The 25,652-nt window shown below is 31.4% G+C and overlaps 1 protein-coding gene across 4 annotated transcripts in view; it reads right to left on the bottom strand.

Annotated features, from left to right (window-relative positions):
* LOC142331271 (uncharacterized) overlaps window positions 1–25,323 on the bottom strand; it is a 66,811-nt gene extending 41,488 nt beyond the window's left edge. Inside the window, exon 1 of one of the 4 annotated variants that reach the window (XM_075377045.1) lies at window positions 25,254–25,323. The gene's annotated coding sequence lies outside the window, so the exon portion shown is untranslated. Of the gene's footprint in view, window positions 1–11,150; window positions 11,244–19,202; window positions 19,287–25,253 lie in introns of those variants that run through there. The other 3 variants (XM_075377049.1, XM_075377046.1, XM_075377048.1) reach the window with 3 other exon arrangements.
* Window positions 25,324–25,652: the final 329 nt, after the last annotated feature.

Genomic DNA, 25,652 nt, shown 5'->3' with positions numbered 1-25,652 from the left:
AAGAAAAACTTAAAATTTATTCAATAAGACAATGGTTGCATGTGAAAAAAGTTTCACATGTTTAACATACAAGTCCCATCTTACAATTCCAGCAATATTTTGGTCATCCCTTGCCGTAAGGGTTGGTTCTATCAAAAATTGTTTCAGACAAAAGTTTTAGGTAATGTTTAGAGGACTAAGCACTTTAAACCGATTCGATACTGTGCCTATTAAGGTAGGTATGTTTTTTGTCTTCAAAACCCCATTTTTTCCACCATCTGGGTCAATGGTTGCTTATATCAAAAAACTTTACTTAGATAAGTTTTAGACCCTTATCCAAAGAATAGTAAGAATTTTAATTGAATTCGATATTTTACTTAATAAGAAAGTTATAACAATATTTTGCTCTTTCGAAACTCCCCCCGTTTGCACCCCATGGTCCAATTTTAGACGTTAACGAATTCGACCGAGATTTTTGGTCGTTATATTTGATGTATCAATTTGAACGTGATTGGCGCAAAATTTCGGCAGTTACCGTATTCACAAGAAAGTGAAATATATATATATATTATATATATATAATATATATATATAAATATAATATAAGTTAATACATATGTATTAACTTTTGAGCTGATGGTGGTCTGGGGGATGTGAAATGCAAAGATATGTCGAAATTTTCCGGAAGTCAAATTTTGATACTCATTACAATACATAGCTTTCTTATTAAATCTACCTAAAACTAAAGAAGTACTGAACAAGATTTGATTTGTTTTCAAAACACTGTAATTAACTGATTTTGTGCATTTTTTAAATTAATGCATTTATTCAAGCATTTTTAATAAGTTTACTTTTCCTTTGTTTCGAAACACTGTATATAAAGTCATGCGGTAAACTCAAATCCAACAGTCAACAGGCGCGAAGAGCCCTACTACATGATTTAATTCTTTAAGACTCCATGCTTAAATGCTTCTTCTTATCAGGTGCAATGGTATGTCACAATTTTGTTATAATCATACACACCTACGCAGCTAGACCCTCCGGGCGGGTTGTCCTGGCGGGCAGCGTCTCGGAATGGGATTATTAGGTGTCCTAAATTGATTAACTTGTGTAAAAATACTTTTTTTTATTGATATAACGAAAGTTAAATTGAAAATTTAACTCTAGTAGAAATTGATACTAACGAATCGGAATTTTCCGCTAGTGATCGGTTTTCCAGTGCCGGCTTTATGCTTATGGTTCATTATTTTATGAAGAAAAACAATCACATAAATAAATAAAAAATATGTAAAAATAATTTCAAAATATTACTGTTGAATTAAACGTACTAAAAGGTAAAAAATAATTTTAGGACGTTATCTCAGAATGGATTTGACGACACGCTTTGATGATGATATGTAAGATTATGTGAAAGACATAGCTTCGAATTAAAAATTTGGTGCTTTTTCCAATTTTTTCTTATACGTGTTTGCACCCCACTCTTTAGGTCATTCATCACGCATAAGAAAAAGTTGGCAAAAATATCAAATTTTTAATTTTAAGCTATGGCTTTCATATAATTTTACACATCACAATCAAAGCTTGTTGTCAGATCCGTTATTTTCTTATAAGAGTGGTTTTTGAAAAGTTTTTTTATATATTTTTTATTTTCTACATTTTAGTTTTCGTAAGTTTATACTTTACAGCTGCGCTAGCGCATAGGTTTGAGAGTATTTAGCCAAAGATCGGATCGCTACATTTTACGGTGGATGAGTGCGATCAAAACATAGGGCTAAACGATTTAATTTCCGTATAACCAAGATCCGGTCGATCAAGATGGCACTCGATACGTTAAACAGTTAGTGCTCGACCTGCTGATACATACGCCGTTTGAATGATGAAAATCGGACAAGCGGTTGCCAAAATATTACGGTGGCATCCCCATCGCACCCCTCCACAATTTCCGAACGGCGCCCCGGGGGCACTTGGAAATATTATTATCCGACGGGTACCACTGGGAGCGGATGGGATGTCGTTTAGGATAGTAGAAAAAGTTTTCAGAGCGCTAGGACCGACCGTTTTCGAGATATTTGTGATTTTTGTCTGAAAATTCGAATCCGGTTAAAAAGTAATAAATTTTCGCTCACATATCGATGTATAATAATGTAACAAGTATATATCTGACCACCACGAGACATGTAATAACGAATCGGAATTTTCCGCTAGCGATTGGTACATTCCGGTGCTCAGCTAAGGGACACACACACAGACAAATGCCGTTTAATAGAGTAAACAAAAATGATCACTATTTACACACTCTTTCATACTCGGTTCTTTATATAAACTTTTCATACAAACCACAATGAATATCATTATGCATTATTTATTCCTGAGATTAGTACAGCTATTCTCAAGATAACAAGCACCGAAAACCTCATGCTTATTGAGGAAAATGAGAAGCAAAGTAGTCTTCTCTTGCCTTTTTCATTGAGCCACACATACTGTTCCATATCAACATTTCAAAACTATTGAAACAAAAAATTATTCAGTTGTTCTTGTACATCATTATTCTCAGAGAAAGCAACTCTGAATGTAGCATTTTAGGTACTTTATATATGTCATAAGTATAAAAAAGGCGCTTAAAAATATTGTAAAGTAATAAATGTTACAAAAGAATACATTGGTTTTACTCTCTAATTATTCTCTTCTAGAATGGAAAAATTTGGTTGTATTAAAAGCAATGAGAAAAATAAATATTCAACTGTTATTCTAAAACAATATTGCACCAAGATCAATGCCAACCAACAGCTGAATCCACTTTAATACTCAGGTGACAGTTGGGCACCACTAATCTCAACTGAAATAAACGTTTAATTTGTTACGAAAATTTTTTGCAAAATTTTGTAAAAAATAAAATTGTTTTAACAAATAGTATAAGTATTTAATTCTAATGTTATTTTAAGGTACTGATAAAATAATATAATATATAGCAATAAACTTTTCATCATTTTGAAATTTTCATTTACGTGAAATTTTTTATTTTCTAATGTAATATTAGAAAATATTACATTAGAAAACATACATTCTTTTTACATTCTTTTTTTTATATTTAAAAAAAGAATGTAAACAGTTTCTTTAATTAAATTGTTTTTGTAACTTAAAATAAATAAAATTTAATAATAAATATTTAAATTTATTATAACAACGTATAAAAAATAAATAAAAATCGTACTGACTAATAACTGCACAAATAATAAAAAATAGTGTAACACTGTGTAAACAACACAGCAATATACTTAACAAAATATTAACATTGATACAAAAACCAATCACATTGAGTGACAACACGACAGTGAATAATATATGTTTCCACCGTCCGAACGCAAATACATCTAGTACACTTACGATACAGTGTCTGATCTTACGTCTCTATAGTGAAAGTATATATCTGGAAGGCTGTAAACAGCAGAGTAATTACATGACACGTATTTATTACATTGTTGAACGTACTAAACCTTTGTTAATTGTGATAGAATGTCATATTTTTATTTATTCAAAAATAAGTTATTAATAGAATACTATGTATGACCACCCAAAATAAGTTCCGAAATTAAAAAAAAAAAATTTGGGTGCACCAATAAATTGCACCGCAAATATTTTTTGGGGAAGGGATGAAAATTATTCATATCTAAGAACGCTAAACATTTTATGAAACGAAAACATCTGTCAGATTAATATCGATTATATATCCCCTGTTAATATGTATAATTGAATATACAGATTGTCCAATAAGGAAATCCGACTTCATTTCTTGTTTTTTAACTTTTATTTTTGTAATTTTAATAATTATTCACATCTGATTGTACAAATTTTTGAATTAAGATAAAAAGTATATAACATTTTATTTCACTGATAACTTCTCATTTTTTTCATATATTTTGTTTTTGTATTGTTATTATTGAATTATTATTTATTGTTAAAAGTTTTTTTTTACAATCGCAGGTTAACAGTTATTAATAAATCAATATATTTAAGTTAAATAAACAAAATATATGTATCCTCCGAAATTTTTCATATTTTTTATTGCTATTGAATTATTATTTATTGTAAACATTGTTTTACAAATAGAGGTTAATAATTATTAATAAATCCATATTTAAATAAAAAAGTTAAAAAAAATTTTTTTTTAAAGTTAACAAACAATAAAAACAGATGAGGTCAGATTCGAACCATTTATCTTCCCCTTGTAAGATCCAAATATTTCATTAATTCATATTTCATTTGGCTATACCTCTGGAACCAATGAAAATAAGTACCCCTTATGATATATCGTTGAAAAGCTCTCAACGATGACCTATTACTGCAGTTAAGAAAAAGTCAAAAATCCAAATATTTTGGATTTTGGGCTTTTTGGCTCAGTCGATTACAGTCAAAAGAGGCGGTTCACAATTAGCATATTACAACAGTCCTAAATACTTAATTTCAACACTATAAGGCTAATCATTTTTGAGTTATGCGAGATGCATACGTACCATACGTACGTACGTCACGTCGAAATTAGTCAAAATGGATATTTCCGTTGAAATGTGAAAACCGAAATTTTTCGCGATTACAATACTCTTTATTTCGTACCAGGAAGTAAAAAAATATGATGTGGACACCACATGACTTCCTTGTACGCCTATTAAATTACATATACGCTTTTCTTGCTGCACTTCATTTAAACTTATTCATTTGAAAATGAGATACGATCCTTCAATTCTTTAATAATCTGGACAGTTACACAATTGCTAAAATATTAGATTTTATTTACATCAAATAAATATTTATACAATTATTAATTCAACAATCTTACCTGAAATATTTGGTTAGAGTAAAAGTCCCTCCCTTTACTACTCTTTAAAAAATGTAAATCTTATATCTGATGAATACTACTATGTTTCTTAAATTATTACAAAATGAAAACAGAAACGAAAGAGGAGAAGGTTACTAAATTTTAAAGCGATATTTATTATCAAGTAGACTGAAACAAATGCATAAATAAAAATAATACGATTCTAAATTATAATTTTCAATTAATATTCAATTATCAGATGTTTCACCAAATCTGGTGTGAACATCATATGACTGACTTCCTTGTATGCCTACTAAATTACGTATACGCATTTTCAAAAGCACATAAAATTTTATTTCACTAATAACTTCTGACATTTTTCATTGCTATTATTTAATTATTATTTATTGTAAAAATTGTTTTACAAACAGAGGTTAATAATTATTAATAAATCAACATATTTAAATTAAAAAAAAGTTAAAAAAAGAAAAAGATATGAAGTCGGATTCGAATCGATGTGCCTTCCCCCTTGCAAGATCCACAAATATTTCATTAATTAAAATTTTATTTAGCTATAACTCTGGAACCGATGAAAATAAGTACCACTTATGATGTATCGTTGAAAAGCTGTATCGTTGAGGGCTTATGACTGCAGTTAATAAAAACTCCAAAATCGAAAACATTTGGATTTTGGGCTTTTTATGGACACTTTTGGTCCAGTGGATTGTAATCAAAAGGGGAGGTGCACAACTAGATGTTACAACAGTCCTAAATCCAAAATTTCAACATCTTACGGCTAATCGTTTTTGAGTTATGCGAGATAAATACGTACGTACTGACGTCATGCCGAAACTAGTCAGAATGGATTCAGGGATTGTCAAAATGGATATTTCCGTTGAAATCTGAAAACCGAAATTTTTCGCGATCACAATAATTCCTTTACTTCGTACAAGGAAGTAAAAATTCATTCGTAGAATGTAAATCATAAAAAAATTATTTTCACAAAAAGTAAGGGAAAGTATACCGGAAAAGTATTTGGGAAGGATGTTCAATTAGAAAATTATTTTATGTTCATCACGTGACATTTTTGGTTAAAATCTGAATGTGTAATTTTCTATTACTTATAAAATGTAGTTAGGAGTTTAAAATATTATTACCGTGTACTAACTCATCTGACAAAAAATAAGAATTTTTAATTAAATAAGGAGTGTTTATTTAATAAAAAACTATTATACATGAACAATAGTTACGGTTTTTATAAATATATTTTACTCTAAATCCATAAATTTTTGTTGAATTCAGTTCGTGTTCAAACACATCCGAGATGTTATTGTGATAATGCAATATAAAATCTTTTAAGACAATCGTATGACTCGTTCAGGAATAAACCGACATAGACGCTATTTATTCCGAACATGTTGTAACACAAAGAAATAAAATAGAGAAACAACTTAAAAAATTATATAAATTTAATTTGATTCTCATTTTTTATCGTTCTTTTCGGAATTAATTGCTCAATTGAGGAAATATGAGTTACCATATAAGGAAAAATATTTTTTAATTGAACGATAAAAATGACGTAAAGTAAACACTTCTATTGAGGAAAATGAAGAACTTTTTTATTTGGATGTTTTATTCATTCGCTTATACGTGCTGTGAATCGTTTTACTCATAAATAAATTATTTAACACAAAATGAAATGCAAGTGTAATGATATGAATCGATATATAACGGAATTTAATTTTAAGAAATCAGCTAAGAACAGTAATATAGAGTTATGTAAGATATACTTGGAGTCTTGTGGTGAACGCGTCTTCTCAAATCAGTTGATTTGGAAGTCGAAACTTCCAGCGTTCAATTCCTAGTAAAGGCAGTTCTACTTTTATACGAATTTGAATACTAGATTGTGGATACCGGTGTTCTTTGGTGGTTGTATTAACCATACACCTCAGGAATAGACGAACTGAGACTGTACAAGACTACAATTCATTTACACTCATACATATCATCCTTTGAAGTAATACCTGATCGGTAATTCCCAGAGGCTAAACAGGAAAAAGAGTTACACTTGGAAATTCCTGAATCTAAATTATTCCTGAAGCAACGAGAACTTATTCTTTCGTTTCTCTTTCCATTATCTTTTTGGGTTTAATGGAAAATTCCATTAAGATTGTATTAGTTTACACAGAATATACGCTAAGAAACACAGTATCTACTGCACGTAAAAAGAGAACTCGTCAGACAAGTGATTTTAAATGAAATTGAAGTTCAAAACTGAATATAAAAAACAATAACCTGTATGCGCGAAATCAATATTAAACACCCTCATGTCCACCCTGATTCACAATCTTTAGTAATGAAAATTTTTAAAAATTGTTATTGACATTTGAAACTCTGGTGCCATGTATGTATAAACAAATATATATATATGCAGAGTATCCCATGAGGGACTTGACATACACAGGTGTATTCCGCTAATAAAAATAATGAAAAAAGTTGACATAAACATAGGTCTGAAAACGCTTTGTTAGCGATTTAGGGTTAGCGAAAAGTTTCGCCCGGAATTCAGCTTCCTTGGTGAAATGAAGACGTACTGAAATTTTAAGGATGTTAATTGAAATAACCTATAACGTCTTACTGGTTAAATATCTTACTGCTTAAATAAAAAGTTTAAGTTTAATTTGGGTCAAGCTCCCCCCTCCAACTGCCGAACAAGAAAAAGAACGCTTGGTAAAAGAAAAAAAAACAACAGAGGATCCAGACGATACGGGCTGACGTTGTCATGGCGAATACGCAGCCGATAGGTGGGGAGTCCCGTTAGTCAGAAGGACACCCTTCACACGCGACGTCACCTGCTTCACTGCAAACCCGTCTAGGAGGAGCAGAAAAATTTTTTAATTTAAATGAAGTGTAGCAAAAAATGTGTACAGTATATATAATTTAATAGGCGTAGTCCACATCAGATTTTTTAAAAATTATAGACCTGGACCTAAAATGCATTAGTCTTTTGAAAAATTTTTTTTCTTATTTTAGCTTTTATTGAAGGGGCGTTAGATTTATAGAAAACTTTATTAAGGAAATTTGTTAAGCCAAACCTGTAAATAAAAATCTTAAAAGAGGTTTTTTAAAACTTATTTCTCACCTCTAAAAATATATATTCTGTTTATTTTCTTCTTTTTTTTCTTTTGAGCCTAACTATTTTAATTTTTATTCTTAATAAACAGGAAGCCTTTTTATTTGTAGTACACCACTTTATCTAAGTGGTTGTCATGTACTACTATCACCTGCATAGAAATATAGAATACTCGTACTACCCCCACTAAAACAGAGATTTCAGTGCTTTCTCAGATAGGGTATTAGTTTTACATCGATTGTGAATTATATCAGATTTCAATAAGTGAAAGCCTTCAGGTTTCAAGTGCACCAACTTCTTTTAAATTCAGTTTTTTTTTCATAATTGACATTTTTTTACATATTTTTCAAAGGAGAATGTGTTTTGAAGCTTCAAACAAAATTTGGTTACTCAAAATTTCAATTTTGTTAATCAAATGTCGAACAAGATGAAAATAAAATCATAAACAAATATAGTTAAAATTTAAAAAAAAACACAAGAAAATCACAAGATATAATAAATAAAAGAACAAACCCGATCAGAAAATAAACCATAAGAATTAAACATAAAAAATAATCACTTAAAGAAAAAAAATCAAAATTATATTCATCGTTTAACAACTGATTTTACAAAGTCGAACGTTCTGAGGTCCAAACTGATGTGTAAAAGTTAGTTGCTTTTATACGGATTTGAACACTAGACAGTGGATACCAGTGTACTTTTGAAGTTGGGGTTCAATTGACCACATGTCTCAGGAATGGTTGGCCTGAGTTTTCATGAGACTACATCTCATTTATATTCACACATATCATCCTCATCTCAACGGTAAGGGGGAGGGGGGTGGTTGCTTATTGTTTACTAGTTGAACAAATTGCGATGTACACATTAGGAAAAAGAAAAAAAATTAAAACAGAAAAACACAGTCTAACCATTACATTAAGTGACATCAACATACAAGAAATGAAAGACACAAAAAATTGTAGATTATTATTTAAACTAAAGGTTCGCCTAAAAATATAACCAAAAAAGAACCAGCAAAATAACAGAAATTTTTTTTTTTAATAAGTCGGTTTGTCTTGTTTCTTTGTGATTTTTGTTTTTTATTTTTTGTTAAGTTTTTTTTTTTTAAATGATGTTTATATTTAAGGCCTCTATGGATTATAAGTCCTCTAAGCCTGAGAACACATAGGAATGAGATGACTTATACTCCATTAAATCTTTAACTTTTCTCTGAAACAATTTACTGAAGCAAATGGTTATATATTGCAATTTTGACTTTTCCTTGGAAGTAAAGAACATTTTGATAAAGCAGTTTGAATATTTCAATTTTTTTAATTGAAGAGTAGGCTACAGAGCTAAAGAATAAATGGTTTCAAAACTGCTTAACCTAATCATTCTTACCGGTTTTACTGGTCTTCAGAATCAGAACACATTAAAAAATGTAATGAAAATTGCAATATTTCATTTTGTAGATATATTTTTTTACTGAAATTTTATTCTGTTATGTATTTTATATATTTCTATTCTACTTATTTTTTATACTTACATTTACTTTTTACTGTAATCGAGCTAAAAATAAACTTGTTGCTAATGGCAACCTTAAAATGTTAAGAATAGAGGAGGATTTACAATCCTAAATTGTTTTTTTTGTCTCCACAAGTAAAATATATATATATTGTTTTTAATATGCCTGAATATCATAATATCTCATTTATTTATTTTAATTAAGAAGAATTAAACTAATTTTTAGGCTTGAGGGAGCATTGGGGCTTGAAGTTCTTGAACTCTATTAAACGTTTTACTTGTTTCTGAAGGTAAATGCTTCAAAAAAAAAAAAAGAAACAGTTTCTTAGAGAATAGTTTAAATATTATACTATTTAAACTTGTCACTGTTCTGACCACTTTTGTGGAAGTCTGGATCCTTACCAGATCGGTAATGATCTTCTGTATATGTAAAATGGTCGTTACAGTTTATTTTGTTAAAGTATTATCATTACAAATAATGACTGTTTTTTTTGTGTCGTTTGCTTAAATTTCAAAAACTGTGGGGCCAATCAAAATAGTTAATTGAATGTTGGGGATGGTTTTACGCATAGATTTATTTTGATAACTCAGATTAGAATATAAAGCTTAAATAAAAAGTTTTCATATTTTACAGCATCATTTTCATATAGTAAAATTTTGAGTTATAGACTAAACCGTATTCTGTAAGATGTAGGAGGTGTTTGATTTCTGTATTGTTATTTAATTATTTTTTATTCCGATGATGAATGAAGTTGAAACGGTTATTATGATTGATGTTTTAGCTTTTATTTATATATGGGCCACTCCATCTAAATAAAAAATAGATTTTATGACGTTTATCTAATCGGCATAAATTTTACAACAAAAAAGTGATATAATAAAAAACTAAACCTGATCTTATTTTGGAGAAAAGATTAATAATATTTATATAACCAGAATGCATTTTAGCAAAAAATCTAAAGCGATGAAAATTAAAGCGTATAGAATTATATCAAAGTTTATTCATAGAAACCCATTTTAAATTTCTAATAGAGATTCGTTTCTTCATTTTGCGAGTCGGTATTTATGGTTTACATGCTGCTGGATGAATTTTAGTAAATAATTCAGAGGACAAGAATAAAAAGTAAATTTTTAAATAATTTTTCTGTAAAGTATTTTTTTTTTTCAATTTCAACGAGTTTGGAGTTTTGAGTATAAATAAAATTCTGATTCGTAAGGGAGCATTGATAATTCATATTACGTACTATATATATTAAAAATAAAGTAATATTACAAATAAAAATCTGTTTTCTGTTAGTATAAATATTCAATGCAAACAGACTGCAAAGTCAGAAGTCTGCCTTGTAAAATTTGCATGTCTTTTATAGTAATGGGATTTAAAACGTATTAATTTTATTACTGTAGTTGGCGGAAATAAGTTATTTAAAACAATAAAACAAAACATTAAAAATACTTGAGTCATTTGGCACTTTTATATCTGTAATCATGTCAGTATTGCTGACAAAAACAATTTGCATAATTATTTAGTTGTATGCATTATATAATAATGTAAACAAATTAATAATTTATACAATTGTGTTTATAATTTATAAAAATATTTTATCAAAAAGATGAAATTAAGTCCTGATTTATCTGTCGTTGACGCAAACAGGTAGTGTATTTATATAATTATATATTAAATTACTTTGTTAGTATGATTAACAAGATTACTAGAAAACTTACCTCTTTAAAAACGTGTAAAAAAATACTTTACATATACTAAATAAACTGTTTTTCATTAAAAATATGCTTAACCAATATCTACCGATATAATAACTGATGCAAGAAGTACAGCAGTATAAAAGAAAATGATGTTTCTAGTCAAGTAATAGTTGTTATGTAATAGTACAAGAAAAGATCAAGTGAAGCCTTGTCAATTCAGTACAGTGTTACGTAACTTTGAGCGCTCTACCGATCCACACATGTTCCACTGTTAAATTTAAAAAGTCAGTAAAAGAATTTATTTAGTTATAAAAAAATTTATTCATTTAAATTTCATACTTAAGTGTATGAAGTGTATGAGTTTCGTATTAAGTGTAGGATGCAATTTTTTCAACAAAATTATGTCAAGAATTTAGAGAGAGAGAGAGAGAGAGAGTGAGTGAGAGAGAGTCATACACATATATATATATATATATATATACACTTGCAATAATTGTTCTTATAATACAAGATTAATTTAATTCGAAAAGTAGACTATTACAAAATGGAATTCCGCAGGGATCACCCCTTAGCGGTACCCTGTTTACAATTGCAGTCAATAGGGTTCTACGAGGAATACCAGTGGAAATTGGTAAATGTATGTATGTCGACGATCTGGCGATCTTCTATGCCGGCACGAAAACTGCAATGGTCCGGTACAAGTTACAATGAGCAATCGATGATATTGTTGATACGGCTGAAAGGTCTGGCTTCAGGTTCTCAACCGAAAAGTCATGCGCCGTATATTTCTGTCGCTTTAGAGGAACACACCCTAGTCCACGACTTACAATAAAGGGTTTTGAAGTTCCATATAAAGAAGAAGTCAAGTTTTTGGGACTCGAAAGAGCAAGCCTTGGACGTCGTACAAAACGCCGGAATTCGATATGAGACTGGAGCGTTTTGCACTAGTCCCGTCGACGGTCTTACATGTGAATCAGGATTGTCTCCAGTAAGTTTTCAAAGAGACATGCTGTTACTGCGCTATGCGATCAATGTCACGTCATCACCGCACCATGTAAACGGACCAGTGTTCATAAGACATTCTTTCCAAAAAGCTTACAACCGGCGTCAGACCTATATACCAGGCCGGCCGGAATCAGAGCTCGAGAATCGATGGACAAGTACGACATTGTGCTTCCAAGAGTTGTTGAATCAACGGTGTATGAATCACCACCGTGGCTGCTTCCATCGGCCTTTTTTCGAATGGATTTAACATCTTTTAAGCGATACAATTCACAGGAAATAATTCATCGTTTTCGGGAGCTTGTGAGCGAACACGAACAAGAGCTAGTTTTATACACGGATAGCTCTAAGACGGCGAACGGGGTTGGCAGTGCCTTCCGTTGTGCGGTCGTTAGTCATTCGTGGTCCTTGCCGGCTGTTGCATATGTTTTTACTGCGGAGTTGTATGCCGTTTAGCAAAGGTATTGAGAGCACTATCATCTACCGTGCTTTTTGATCTGCAGCGACAAATAAGTGGTATACAAGCGCTGCAGGATACGAGCTCAACGGATCGCTTCGTGAAAATGATACTTTCATTGCTCCGGGTGCTAAGCAAGAAGGGGCGATCCCGGGATACTCCGGTTTTGCTGGAAACGAGGCTGAGGATGAAGCAGCTCGAGCCTCTGCTGACGCGCCTGAGTCCGAGGAAATTCCCGTCAGACCTGGCGATGTTAAGTGTCGCGTACCTGTTTGTGTCAGACGTGAATGGCACAGAGTTTGAAAAGAGTTACCGACGAAATTTAACGCCGTGAAAGACTCCTTGCAAGTGGACCGCTCCATCTACGATCAAGAGGAGAGAGCAGATTGTAATAATAAGGTTACGAATAGGACATACGAACCTAATGTCGAATTATATGTTGACTGGTAGCAATCGACCGGTTTATGACGAGTGTCAGCAACCGTTGACAGTCAAACACTTATTGGAAGATTGGATCGTACATGGGGATCTGGGTCGTCAATTTAAAATAGGAGGAGGAATAAAGAAAATTTTGAGAAACGAAGAATGTGCTGTTAGAGACTGCTGTTTTTCGTTATGCAGCTTGTATCTTCTACTGTATTTAAATTTAATTTTCGGAGGCATGTCTTCGGAATATTTTCTATTTTCTAGAGAGGATATTTAGATATTCCTTTTTTTTGTTTTATTTCTTGTTTTTTACTGAATGGGGCCTTTTACATCCCATTCGGTTGTGTATGAGTTTTTCTCAACGACTAAGTGATTATATGGGTGTATTAGTTTTGTTATTTTATACTTTTATTAAAGTGTTATCTTTTATTTGTAGTTTTTGTTTTAGGAATTGACAAGGGCTAATGACTTTGGTAGTCGATGCCCGATACCTATTAAAAAAAAAAAAAAAAAATAGTATGGCACGGCACTAGCAAAAATGGTTGAACGCATCGTGAACAACAATCTTGGAAATCATTCTACCAGAGAAGGTAGCCCGAAACGGAGAAGAAACCAGCAGTTTTCAAACAAAAGAATTCATCTCCTTTTGGAGATGAATCGGTCGAGGAATGAATCTTCGACCGATTACAGAGGAAAGACAATCGATGAAAGCAGAATATACAAAAAGCCTAAAGCTAAAGTGGAAGTAGCAAAACTCACCGCACAGGGAACTGAGAAAATAGATATAAAAATTTTGGATAAAGATTTAACTAAAACAAAAATGGAGCCTCCAAAAACACGGAGGCCTTTAGCGGAGAGGGTCATATGTGGTGGGGGTCAGCACACATGTTCTAGCGGTGAGTGCATGTAGTCTGGACTGTAATGTACTTCTCACTGCGCCACAGGAGCAGGTGCTGTCCGATGCCGGCAGCATGAGATCTTCCTTGATTTCTGGCGGGAGAACTGAAGATTCCATCTCCAACGTCTCAGATACCTCGGAATTTGACATCGAAGACTTTAGAAAGATGGAGAAGAGGAGCAAAAAAGGATGGCCTAAGGGAAAACCTTGGTGATATATTAAGAGGAAGTTTAATGTGTTTTGATGAAAGGATGAATATTTTAATTTTTGCCTATCACAGACATGTATCAATAACTTTGACAAAATTTGGTCTGCGAGTTAAACGGTAAGAGACTTTTACGCTCCTGTCATTATGTTTTAATATAAGTGTATTTTTAATTTTTATAATGGGATTTTAAAAGTGTGAATTTGATTGTTTTTGACACTTCGTAAGAAATATTTTATGTTTTTTTTTTAAGGATCTTAAAAGCAAGAAGGTTTTTTAAGGCAAGGATCTTTTACACCATTGTCATGTTGTGTTTATTTGGGTTTTGTAACACAACTTGACAAGTATATTTCTAGATGATCTGTTATGACAAGACTAATCTACTGACTGTCGCTGATGCTGTTAACAGGGAGGGAAAGAAATTTTTCATTTTTTTTTTTTTATGTGAAAGGAGCTAATGACCATAGCAGTCAATGTCTCTAAAACTTTAAAAAAAATTGTGTGTATTCATGCTTGTCACACGCGCGACCCTATTAAGCAAAAAAAATATATATCCATTTTAACGCCCCCACATCTAATATAAACGTGATATATAACATGTATCATCGTAACAGAAGAAAAATGTATAGTTTATACTCTTTTTTTAATTTTATTTAAACGAATAAAAAATAAAAACCTTGAGTTTATGCAGTGAGTTTCTATAAAAGATTGTATGAAAAACAAATTTATATAGAATAGAATTATCTTACAAATTTATTTGCAATAAATAAATGGTAGCACTAAAAAAAATTATTTCATTAAATTTTATAGATCGGAAAAGTAATTAGAGGTATAAATACATACCAGGCTGAATTCTAAGCGGCCACGCATGCGCAACACGTAGAGCGTGTTCGCTTACCAGCACACGTTCTACGTGTTGCGCCACCACCATTAAGTAAGTACGGACGTATCTTGATGTTGATCTTGGTCGTCGTAGCCGTTTCATCATGATGCATCACCCGCTACATTTATCACTCAATACAGAGAAAAGGGAAATTCCACTGGAGGGAATTGGAAAAGGGAAATTCCTACAGTGATAACTGTACCTACAGTGATCGCACCTACAGTGCGATTTCCTTTCCTGATTCGTATTTCAGCCAAGATTAAATCGATAAGAAACGTTTTACCAGTTTCACCAGCGGCATCCAAAAAAATTAGATCCATTTAATTTTGTTGTACTATCAACAACGGTGTTAAAATCATAAAGATGTTTGGTTGTTAGTTTTTTTATTTTTATCTGAAAGGAATCTTCTTAGTTTATTTTCGTCGTAATTTATTTCCTTGTCAAACTCCAGTTCTATCGCATTGAAAGCATCACGTAGTAGTTGAAGTCCTAATTTGGATAATGCTTTAGAGCCGGTATCAATGCAAACATTTTTCAACAAAATAAGTTCAAAATTGTAAATTTCGTTGTCGAAAACTGCGTCTCGATTAAGAATTTTTATTCGTGTAAAACATCTTATGAAAACTCATTCTTAAACTAATTCATAGCGATTGTGGGTGACTCGGTGCACAATATATTAATATAATAGCAAGTAACTGTCGAAGTTGAGAAGGTGATTTTCTAAGAATTGCGTCAATAATTGTCCTTTCCAGTGGTCATTTTGTAAAAGTTCCAGTTTAAAGCAAGACTCTTGAATTGTGCAACAAACTCTCATGTTTATCGTACGCAAGTCCGCAAATATTTCAGGTCTTCGAATACGATAAAGAAGCATCCTCAAATAAAAACACTCTGATCGACTCGGATGTACAGTGTAAACAAGTGTAATAGTGTTGGATAAAAAAACATTTGAAAATCCAGGTGCCGGTGTTCCTCTACGGCGTCGCAAAAATTTTTTCCTTGAATTATCCCATGTATAATATGTGGGTACTTCGCAATGTAATAGAGTTTTTGCGAAACTGTCGCTCTGGTATAGTTTAAAGAAAGCGGTAAGGGTTGTATCGGACGGTTTTTCTAAAATACGGTTAATATTATCAGATGAAAAGTAAACTATTTGACCGTTTTTAACGTGAAAACTAAGATTAGCGCTGGATATCTTTTATGAATGGAAAATCCAAAATGCTTCATTGGAGCTTATATAACGTCCTATCTGATACTGAAGCACTTCATCTTGCGGGTTTCCATTACGTATTTGAAGAACAGCCATATACCTTTGTTCACCTACTTTAGTTCCTACCTTTGTTCACATATTTGCAAATATATTTAATCGGTCTCACCGAGTTACAGTATCTTACTTTGATATGAGTATTAAACATCTTTGATAATTGATGGATTATATTGTAAGATCCCCTTATTGTCTACAATCCAATTTTGATAAACGCTGATGATTCGGGTACGTAATTCCAAAAAATCCTCCATTGTTAGGAGAACGTCGACGATATAGCGGATAACCATATGTTCCTGTTTTTGTTGAACTTAAAACCATTTGCGTTAAGCACTTGCTACGTCTGTTATTCTTCATGCACGGTAAATTTGGATTTAGCTGACAGCACGGTTCATGCATCATATTCTTTGATACTACATCAAATATTTTAGGATCCGTGTTGCTATCGGGTAGCTCTGCTGAAGTAATCAAATCGATGTCGTTAAACTTTTCCTTTAGCCAAATTAAGATAGGCGCATGAGGCAAACCTCGATTCTGCCATTCTACGGAGTACATCCAACAAACACCTGAAAAACCCCACGGCGAACGATAACATCGATTAATTGTGAAAGCTTTTGTTTAAATATTCTGGAGATAACATCATGGCGATCGAAAGCTTGTTCGTTACCTTTCAAAAGAATTTCGATTTCTGGCCATTTTGGATTGCATGTAAAGGTAATAAATAGATCGGCACGGCCGTGTTTTCGAACATAATTCACGGCATCCTGCGTTTACTTGTGTATGTGTCGCGGACTGCCTGTAAATGATGATGGTATATACACCGTTTTATCTATATCTTGAACTGGAACATCCGATTATATCGCGTCTTGATGATGAATCTAATCTTCACATCGCAAATGTTTTTGATTCAGTTTGATGTACAATAATCGTTCACTTTCGATTTTTGCGTACATATCTTTAAGAGTCGTCTATATTTCAAAACGTAGTTATCGTGGTTAGCTCTTATCATTAAGCGAGAGCAATAAAATGATCGAGATGGTATTTTCCTTATTGCCAATATTCTAGTGGTAGAGTCGGTTTGAACATAATTGAAATGGTATCCGTCGAACCCGTTCCAAAAAAAAATTAATGAGTATTGAAGGTTGAAGGTATTCATATGATCTGTCTGTTTCTGAAATTCGCTGTAAAATTCTATCTCGTCGATGTAAAACAATATCCCTGGACATACATTCATTTTCAGTTGTTACTATCGCAATTTCATCCGCTGTAGGGACATTGAACCTTCTTTCGTGTTCTCGAGTAGGTGTCTTATCTGGCCGAATAACCAACTACTTTGAAAGAATCAGACGTCATTTGTTCCAAAGCCAGCCAATTTGAATAAACGAACTGATCGACGAGGTTCGTGAAAAAAAAAACTGCAAGCGGATTACTATTTCTCTGTTGAATCCGGGTACGTCAGCATATCTTCTTGAGGCTTGTAATTCAGGGTCTCCGATAAAGTAAATTAAAAAATTCGAATTTTCACCAATCGTAGGCAACAAAGATTCCATCTGATGAAAAATTTGTCCTTTAATCCCAAATATTGATTGGAATTCTGTTGGCGATTGATATTTTGCACCGAAAGATGTCATTTGATAGCATGAATCGTACTTTTCGATATTGCTTAAAAATTGATTTGAATGACGATCAGTTCCAAATAATTATTTAAGTGGTTCTGGAGGCGTCTCAAGAGTCGGTAAAGTGACCTTTCCTTTGTTGCAACAAATTCCTTCAGATTCGTTTGCTTATCGAAGAGCTTGACAGTAATCGCAAACATTGTCCATTAATCCAATTTTTACTTTCGGGTCATCCTCATACGGGTACCTGTAATCGTAATTAAATGCAATTTTAAAAAGATTTTTACTTGTTTTTTGACGTTCTTGCCGGGCAAAGACGATTTTCTTTCATCCTATTCATCCGTTCTGAAGTTTCCCGATCTAAACATCGTCCTTTAGCAGCTGTTCTGCTGCTACGGTAACCGATTGAACTTCTTCTTGGCATTCTAAGAATAAACTTTATACAATTTATGTATATAAGTTAGGTGTGATACTCAACGACTTACGTTTTCAAAAAACCAACTTTATTTATAAAATTAATGTTATAACAATTAGTATACATGTAATCGTAAATAATTAACTGTTAAAATCAATGCGTAAATGCTAATGTGTTATAAAATAGGACAATATAACATCGAACGTCTAGTAGTACATGTTAATGGTATCAGTTCCTAATTGGGACTAACTAATTATTCTGTACACTTGATACAGGATACGAACAGGATGGAACTGCATTGCATTCCATCACACGGTAGATTTCTAAGTATTAAGTGATATGAAACACACATGGTTTATGGAATACCACAGGATTTTATTGTAATAAAACTTATACCAGGGTTGTCTCAAAAAATATATATATATATCAATGTGGCCAATGGTGAAAAAAGGAACATTTTTGATATTTTTTTAGTTATAACTTTTGAATTTTTGATTTAAAACAATCCTGAAGGTATATGGGCCTTGTAAAATTTTGTTAATGCATGTTTAGTATTGCGGCTGCGGTTACAGAAATAATTGGTATAATTTTTTATATATACAGATATATACAGAACAATATCCAGCAGTTAGATCAATAACTAGGGTCATAATTTTATAATTCTAAAACAAACAGTAACAAAGCAAAATTATTTCAAATATAACATTAATGACTACACTCAATAATGCTTGCCGATACATTTCCATTTCAAGAGCTTCCTGTTTAAAATATTTTTGAAACTTTTTGGAAATATATTTATACTGCATAATGAAAAATGCAGGCAATATTATATTGTGTTCCTATATAAAAAACAGACAAGAATACATCATACATTTTTCACAAAAAAATATATATTAACGCCCTTATTTACATTTCATTGAAGGTCAATCATCTTGGACCTGACGACATTCAAACCACATCTGTACCTTGAAAATATGAAAAAACTTACTGCAACAGACAGGTTTATCATACAATTTTTAATTTCCACACATAATGACAAATATTGTCTAAATATTTTCCTAAACTATATTAAGATATCTACTATTAGCAAAAGTACCATTTACTGCGCCTTTAAGGAAGGAATTGCATTGCAGTTGTGAAAATATCTCTGAAAGTATATTAATAGGTTCTTAGAAAAAAGTAATTTACAATTCTCTTAATTATTTTTAACATAAATAGTTATTCACAATTCAAACAAATATTACAAGTTGTATGTACGGTTGGTTGTGTTAAGTTCTTTTACAGCTGTTAGCTTTGTTTACTTAGGTATGGTTGCTAACTTATTGCATTTATAACAATTATTTTATAAAAAAGTAAACCTAATTTTTTCATGTAGAATTCAATATCTAACTTTTGTTCTTACGTCATTTTTTATTAGCATGTTAAGTGAAAACTGATAAAACCATTCTGCATCAAAAAATGGCTTGGAAGTTATAATGCCCAAGCCAGATATTTTAGGAAAATTTTTAAATATATGTTATTTTAAAATGGATAATTTTGATTTTCATTCCAATAAAGTTTTTTTACAGAACCCAAAAAATTATCAGAATATCATTATTTTTCTATGATGAGCGCCATATGAAGAGATATTTAAAAATATCATATCATTGTTTATGGTAATAAAGGTTTACATGAATGGTTTTATTTTAATCAGATCAGTGATTCTGAATTAACAAGGATATTATCTTTAATGAAGTTGTGAGATCAAGTTCAAATTAATTTTAAAGCTATCAGCTTTCTAATATTGTCTCCCTACCTGTTCTACTGCTGGATTCTAATTAACAGCACATATTGGTTTGGTAATCCAGGGATGTAAATAACTCTTTTATTCTGATCATTCATATAAATAAATATATATGTATAGATATATTGTATAATCATTCATATATGTAGTTTACATGAGAAATTGATATGTAGGCTAATTCGTTACATCTACTATATATAATATATTAATAATAAAAACTGACATTATTTCAAGGTTGCCTAACTTCCTAAAGCACTAATTTTTAAAGTTTCTGTGATATTAAGAATCAATCAGATTAATTTATGAAGTAACAGATAGACAAATAAAAGTTGAATGTACTAAGTAATAATATTGTAAAATTTCCCTGTAAGGATAAAAAATTTCAATTCCCAGATTTGAAATATATTTGAAAATATACATATTAAAAATGTTAAATTAAATTAAATTAACAATTTTGTATTTTCAAATAAATTTATGAAAATTGATGAAGCAATTAAACACATAAAAGGAGATGAAAATTTAATAATTGTTGGAGATTGGAATGCAAGCATTGGAAAAGGCAAGGAAGGAAATATAGTGGGTGAATACGGGCTGGGTAAAAGGAATGAAAGACGGGACCGACTTACAGAGTTTTGCACCAAGTATAATTTAGTAATTGCCAATACCCAGTTAAAAATCATAATAGAAGAATATACACTTGGAAAAAGCCAGGCGATACTGCGAGGTATCAGATAGATTATATCATGGTTAAACAAAGATTTAGAAATCAACTTGTTGACTGCAAAACTTACCCTGGAGCAGACATTGATAACGACCATAACTTAGTGATAATGAAATGTAGATTGGGGTTTAAAAACCTGAAGAAAAGGTGTCAGATGAATCGATGGAATTTAGAGAACTTGAGGAAGAGGAGGTAAAGAAGATTTTTGAGGAGGACATCGCAAGAGGTCTGAGTAAAAAAGATAAGGTAGAAAATGTAGAAGAAGAATGGGAGAATGTTAAAAAGGAAATTCTTAAATCAGCAGAAGCAAACTTAGGCGGAACAAAGAGAACTGGTAGGAAACCTTGGGTTTCAGACGATATCTTGCAGCTGATGGATGAGCGTAGAAAATATAAGAATGCTAAAGATGAGGAAAGTAAAAGGAACTATCGACAATTAAGAAATACTATAAACAGGAAGTGCAAACTAGCGAAAGAAGAGTGGATTAAAGAAAAGTGTTCAGAAGTGGAAAGAGAAATGAACATTGGTAAAATAAACGGAGCATACAGGAAAGTTAAGGAAAATTTTGGGATACATAAATTAAAATCCACTAATGTGTAAAACAAAGATGGTACACCGATTTATAATATGAAAGGTAAAGTCGATAGGTTATATTGAGTAATATATAATAGGTTATATTGTAATATAGATTATATTGAAGAGTTATATAGAGGAAATGAATTAGAAAATGGTGTTATAGAGGAAGAAGAGGAGGATGAAATGGGAGAAAAAATACTGAGATCTGAATTTAAGAGAGCATTAAAAGATTTAAATGGCAGAAAGGCTCCTGGAATAGACGGAATACCTGTAGAATTACTGCACAGTGCAGGTGAGGAAGCGATTGATAGATTATACAAACTGGTGTGTAATATTTATGAAAAAGGGGAATTTCCGTCAGACTTCAAAAAAAGTGTTATAGTAATGATACCAAAGAAAGCAGGGGCGGATAAATGTGAAGAATACAGAACAATTAGTTTAACTAGTCATGCATCAAAAATCTTAACTAGAATTCTATACAGAAGAATTGAGAGGAGAGTGGAAGAAGTGTTAGGAGAAGACCAATTTGGTTTCAGGAAAAGTATAGTGACAAGGGAACAATTTTAGGTCTCAGATTAATAGTAGAAGGAAGATTAAAGAAAAAACCAACATACTTGGCATTTATAGACCCAGAAAAGGCATTCAGTAATGTAGACTGGAATAAAATGTTCAGCATTTTAAAAAAAATTAGGGTTCAAATACAGAGATAGAAGAACAATTGCTAACATTTACAGGAACCAAACAGCAACAGTAATAATTGAAGAAAAAAGCTGTAATAAGAAAGGGAGTCCGACAAGGATGTTCCCTATCCCCGTTACTTTTTAATCTTTACATGGAACTAGCAGTTAATGATGTTAAAGAACAATTTAAATTCGAAGTAACAGTACAAGGTGAAAAGTTAAAGATGCTACGATTTGCTGAAGATATAGTAATTCTAGCTGAGATTAAAAAGGATTTAGAAGAAACAATGAATGGCATGGATGAAGTCCTATGCAAGAACCACCGCATGAAAATAAAAAAGAACAAAACGAAAGTAATGAAATATAGTAAAAATAACAAAGATGAACCACTGAATGTGAAAATAGGAGGAGAAAAGATTATGGAGGTAGAAGAATTTTGTTATTTGGGAAGTAGAATTACTAAAGATGGACGAAGCAGGAGCGACATAAAATGCTGGATAGCACAGGCAAAACGAGCCTTCAGTCAGAAATGTAATTTGTTCACATCAAAAATTAATTTAAATTTCAGGAAAAGATTTTTGAAAGCATGTGTTTGGAGCGTTGCTTTATGTGGAAGTGAAACTTGGATGATCAGAGTAACTGAGAAGAAAAGATTAGAAGCTTTTGGAATGCGGTGCTATAGGAGAATGTTAAAAATCAGACGGGTGGGTAAAGTGACAAAAGGATAAAGTGAAGAGGTGTTGCGGCAAATAGATGAAGAAAGAAGCATTTGGAAAAATATAGCTAAAAGAAGAGACAGACTTATAGGCCGCATATTAAGGCATCCTTGAATAGTCACTTTAATATTGGAGGGACAGGTAGAAGGAAAAACTTGTGCAGGCAGGCAACGTTTGGAATATGTAAAACAAATGTTTAGGGATGTAGGAGATATGGGGTATACTGAAATGAAACAACTAGCACTAGATAAGTAATCTTGGAGAGCTGCATCAAACCAGTCAAATGGCTGAAGACAAAAAAAAAAAATTGAAAATATATATATTTTGAAATATTTTTTTTGATTCCCAGATTGATTGCAGACACTCAAGTGTCTGCCCGGAAGAGGAGTCAGTGTGTCTTGATGAAGCTGAGGAGACCCCGATGGGAAAGCCCCAGAAGGGGGTTAGGTAGGGTGGTCAGAGACTGCTACCACGAAACTCCAAGGTGACTGTGTTTTGCACCGGTTTTGCAACGGTGAGGACCATTAAGCACAAACTGTGAGGACCATTAAGTCAACACCTTGGGGGTGTTGAAGAAAAAATCGAAGAAAAAAAAAAGAAGATTTGCAGACACTTGAATTTTATTAATACAGATATTATTTCTAAATATGGGAAAAACTCACTAATTTTATTGTCATTTTAAATTATAAATTTTCTTAAAAGAACAAGTACATTATACTTTTATACACTAGTAAAATTAAACTGTTAACTACACAAATTATAGTCAGTTCTGGTCTCCATTCCACTTATTTCATGATTTTTCATAAATATCTTTTATCATTTTATTACATTATTTATAAGATTAGGCATAAGGAATTGGGAAAAAATTATTGATAATATAATCATGATTACACATACTTTACAAGAAATACAATTAACAAACGATCAATAGCCATCAAGTTAAAAAGATGGTGTTTTAAGTTAATAAATCCAGTTACACTGATTCCTATATTGTTAGATGCACTTTTTTCAATTCTACATTAATATTTTACTCAATTCGTTTGTTGCAGTTTGCTTCTTAAATCCAGTCATGGTTTAAGCAGTCAAGGTGAATCATATTTATTTGAAATAGATTTCTACTACCACATATCTTTATGCACTTGTTGCAATTCATTTCAGCATTAACATAAAAAAAAAAAAAATTGACTAGATGATTTCTAGAAAATATTTAAGGTGGTTATATGTAAAATTATTACATAAGATTTATAGAATTTCCGTAATGTTGTGATTGTTAAATCATTAAATTTGATTTTGGAAGGAATTTACAGGTTTTTTCTTTTCTTGTTGTAAACGTTCGTTTAGGCGGTGATAATTTTATTTTATTCTTTAACAGCAATTTTTTACAGAAAATATTATTTTTACATACCAAAAAAAATCTGGTTTTTGTTTGTATTAAATAACTCATTTTCTGACAAATGTTTACAGTTTCTAAATTAAATTCGAATTTTTCTAAATTTTCTTTGTTTTATTCAATTTATCTTAAACTATTTTGTTGAGAATTAATCTCTACAAGTTTTATATGCTAATTAGTCATTTAACAAAGCTGTACGTTGAAAAAAAGTTAAATATTTGTTGTCTGATTCCGAAGAAATATCTACTTAATATGTAGAGTCTTAATACGTATTACGTAAAAAGTCTTAAACGTTAAATATTTATCACCAACTAATATAAACGTGTTTAAACATGAGCAATTACTAATACGTAGCGTAAAAAAAAACTTTTGTGGGGGAAATCAGAAAAGACACTACTAGTTCATGTAGTGAGATCCTAATTCTGATTTCTTTTTCTTTTCTGCTTCAATCTATTCATTTTGAACTTTTTTCAACCCACCTAATTTTCAACAATCTTCTACAGAATTACTTTTCAAAAAATCTTTAATCTTTTAGCTTTCTTGCCATTATTTAATTTATTTGAAGCATTTTATATACACGTTACAACATTAAGCTAAGGTTTCATGGTGCACAGTGCATGTTTAAATCCTTCTTCTGGTATATCGTACTTGGATCATGCAAAATGTTAGCATACGCAAATAGAAACTGCGTGAACTAGAAGAAAATTTACGCGTGCACTCTTCAATTTGGTGGAAACGACGATCTTGTACGCGAATTGTGTTCACGAATTTTAGTTTACATAGTCACCGATGCTTAATTTTTTGAACGCTGTTAAATTATATTTTTAACTATTATTTTTTTGTATTTATTACTGATTGATTAAAAATTGATTTAAGTACTGTACACATATTATTTTATTATATTAGCTTGACAAATAATATTTAAATAAAATTCTTTAATTATATCAGCTAATTTATAACAAAAATTAAAGATTAATCCTGCTATTAAGTATTTCTTTAAAATTGTGTTAATTCTGTCTCTATTAGTCTGTACAAATTATTTTAATGCATGTGAGAAATAATAAATAGTAATGAATAACAAATTTACGTACTTACCTTCCACAACGTATTTCAATGTGGAGGTTAACCCTTCTTGACCATAGGAGATGGTTGCACTTTACTTTTTCGTGTTTCACGAGTAGGGGGAGGAATATAAACCAATTTTTTAAGTGCGCTGCCATCTACCGGATGCCTTCGGTACTACATGAAACTATCACAAATTTTTCGCAAAATAGCTGTGTTCTGGTGGAAATTGCTTGATGCAATGAAAATTTTTTATCTCTCGTGTGAAGATTTTTGTATATTTTTCGACTTTTATCTCATAAATAAGCAAGCTAAAGATAATGACCGTATTTATTGCCTTTCTTAACATTTATTTTTTATATTTCTTGAACTTCCGGTGTGAAAAGTATTTCATATATTTGATAAGTGTTTTTTTTTTTTTAATTGCAAGAA

This window comes from Lycorma delicatula, chromosome 10 (genome assembly GCF_047948215.1).
Source record: "Lycorma delicatula isolate Av1 chromosome 10, ASM4794821v1, whole genome shotgun sequence".
In the NCBI taxonomy this organism is placed as follows: Eukaryota; Metazoa; Arthropoda; class Insecta; order Hemiptera; family Fulgoridae; genus Lycorma; species Lycorma delicatula.
This window is presented reverse-complemented; position numbering and strand designations above follow the sequence as displayed.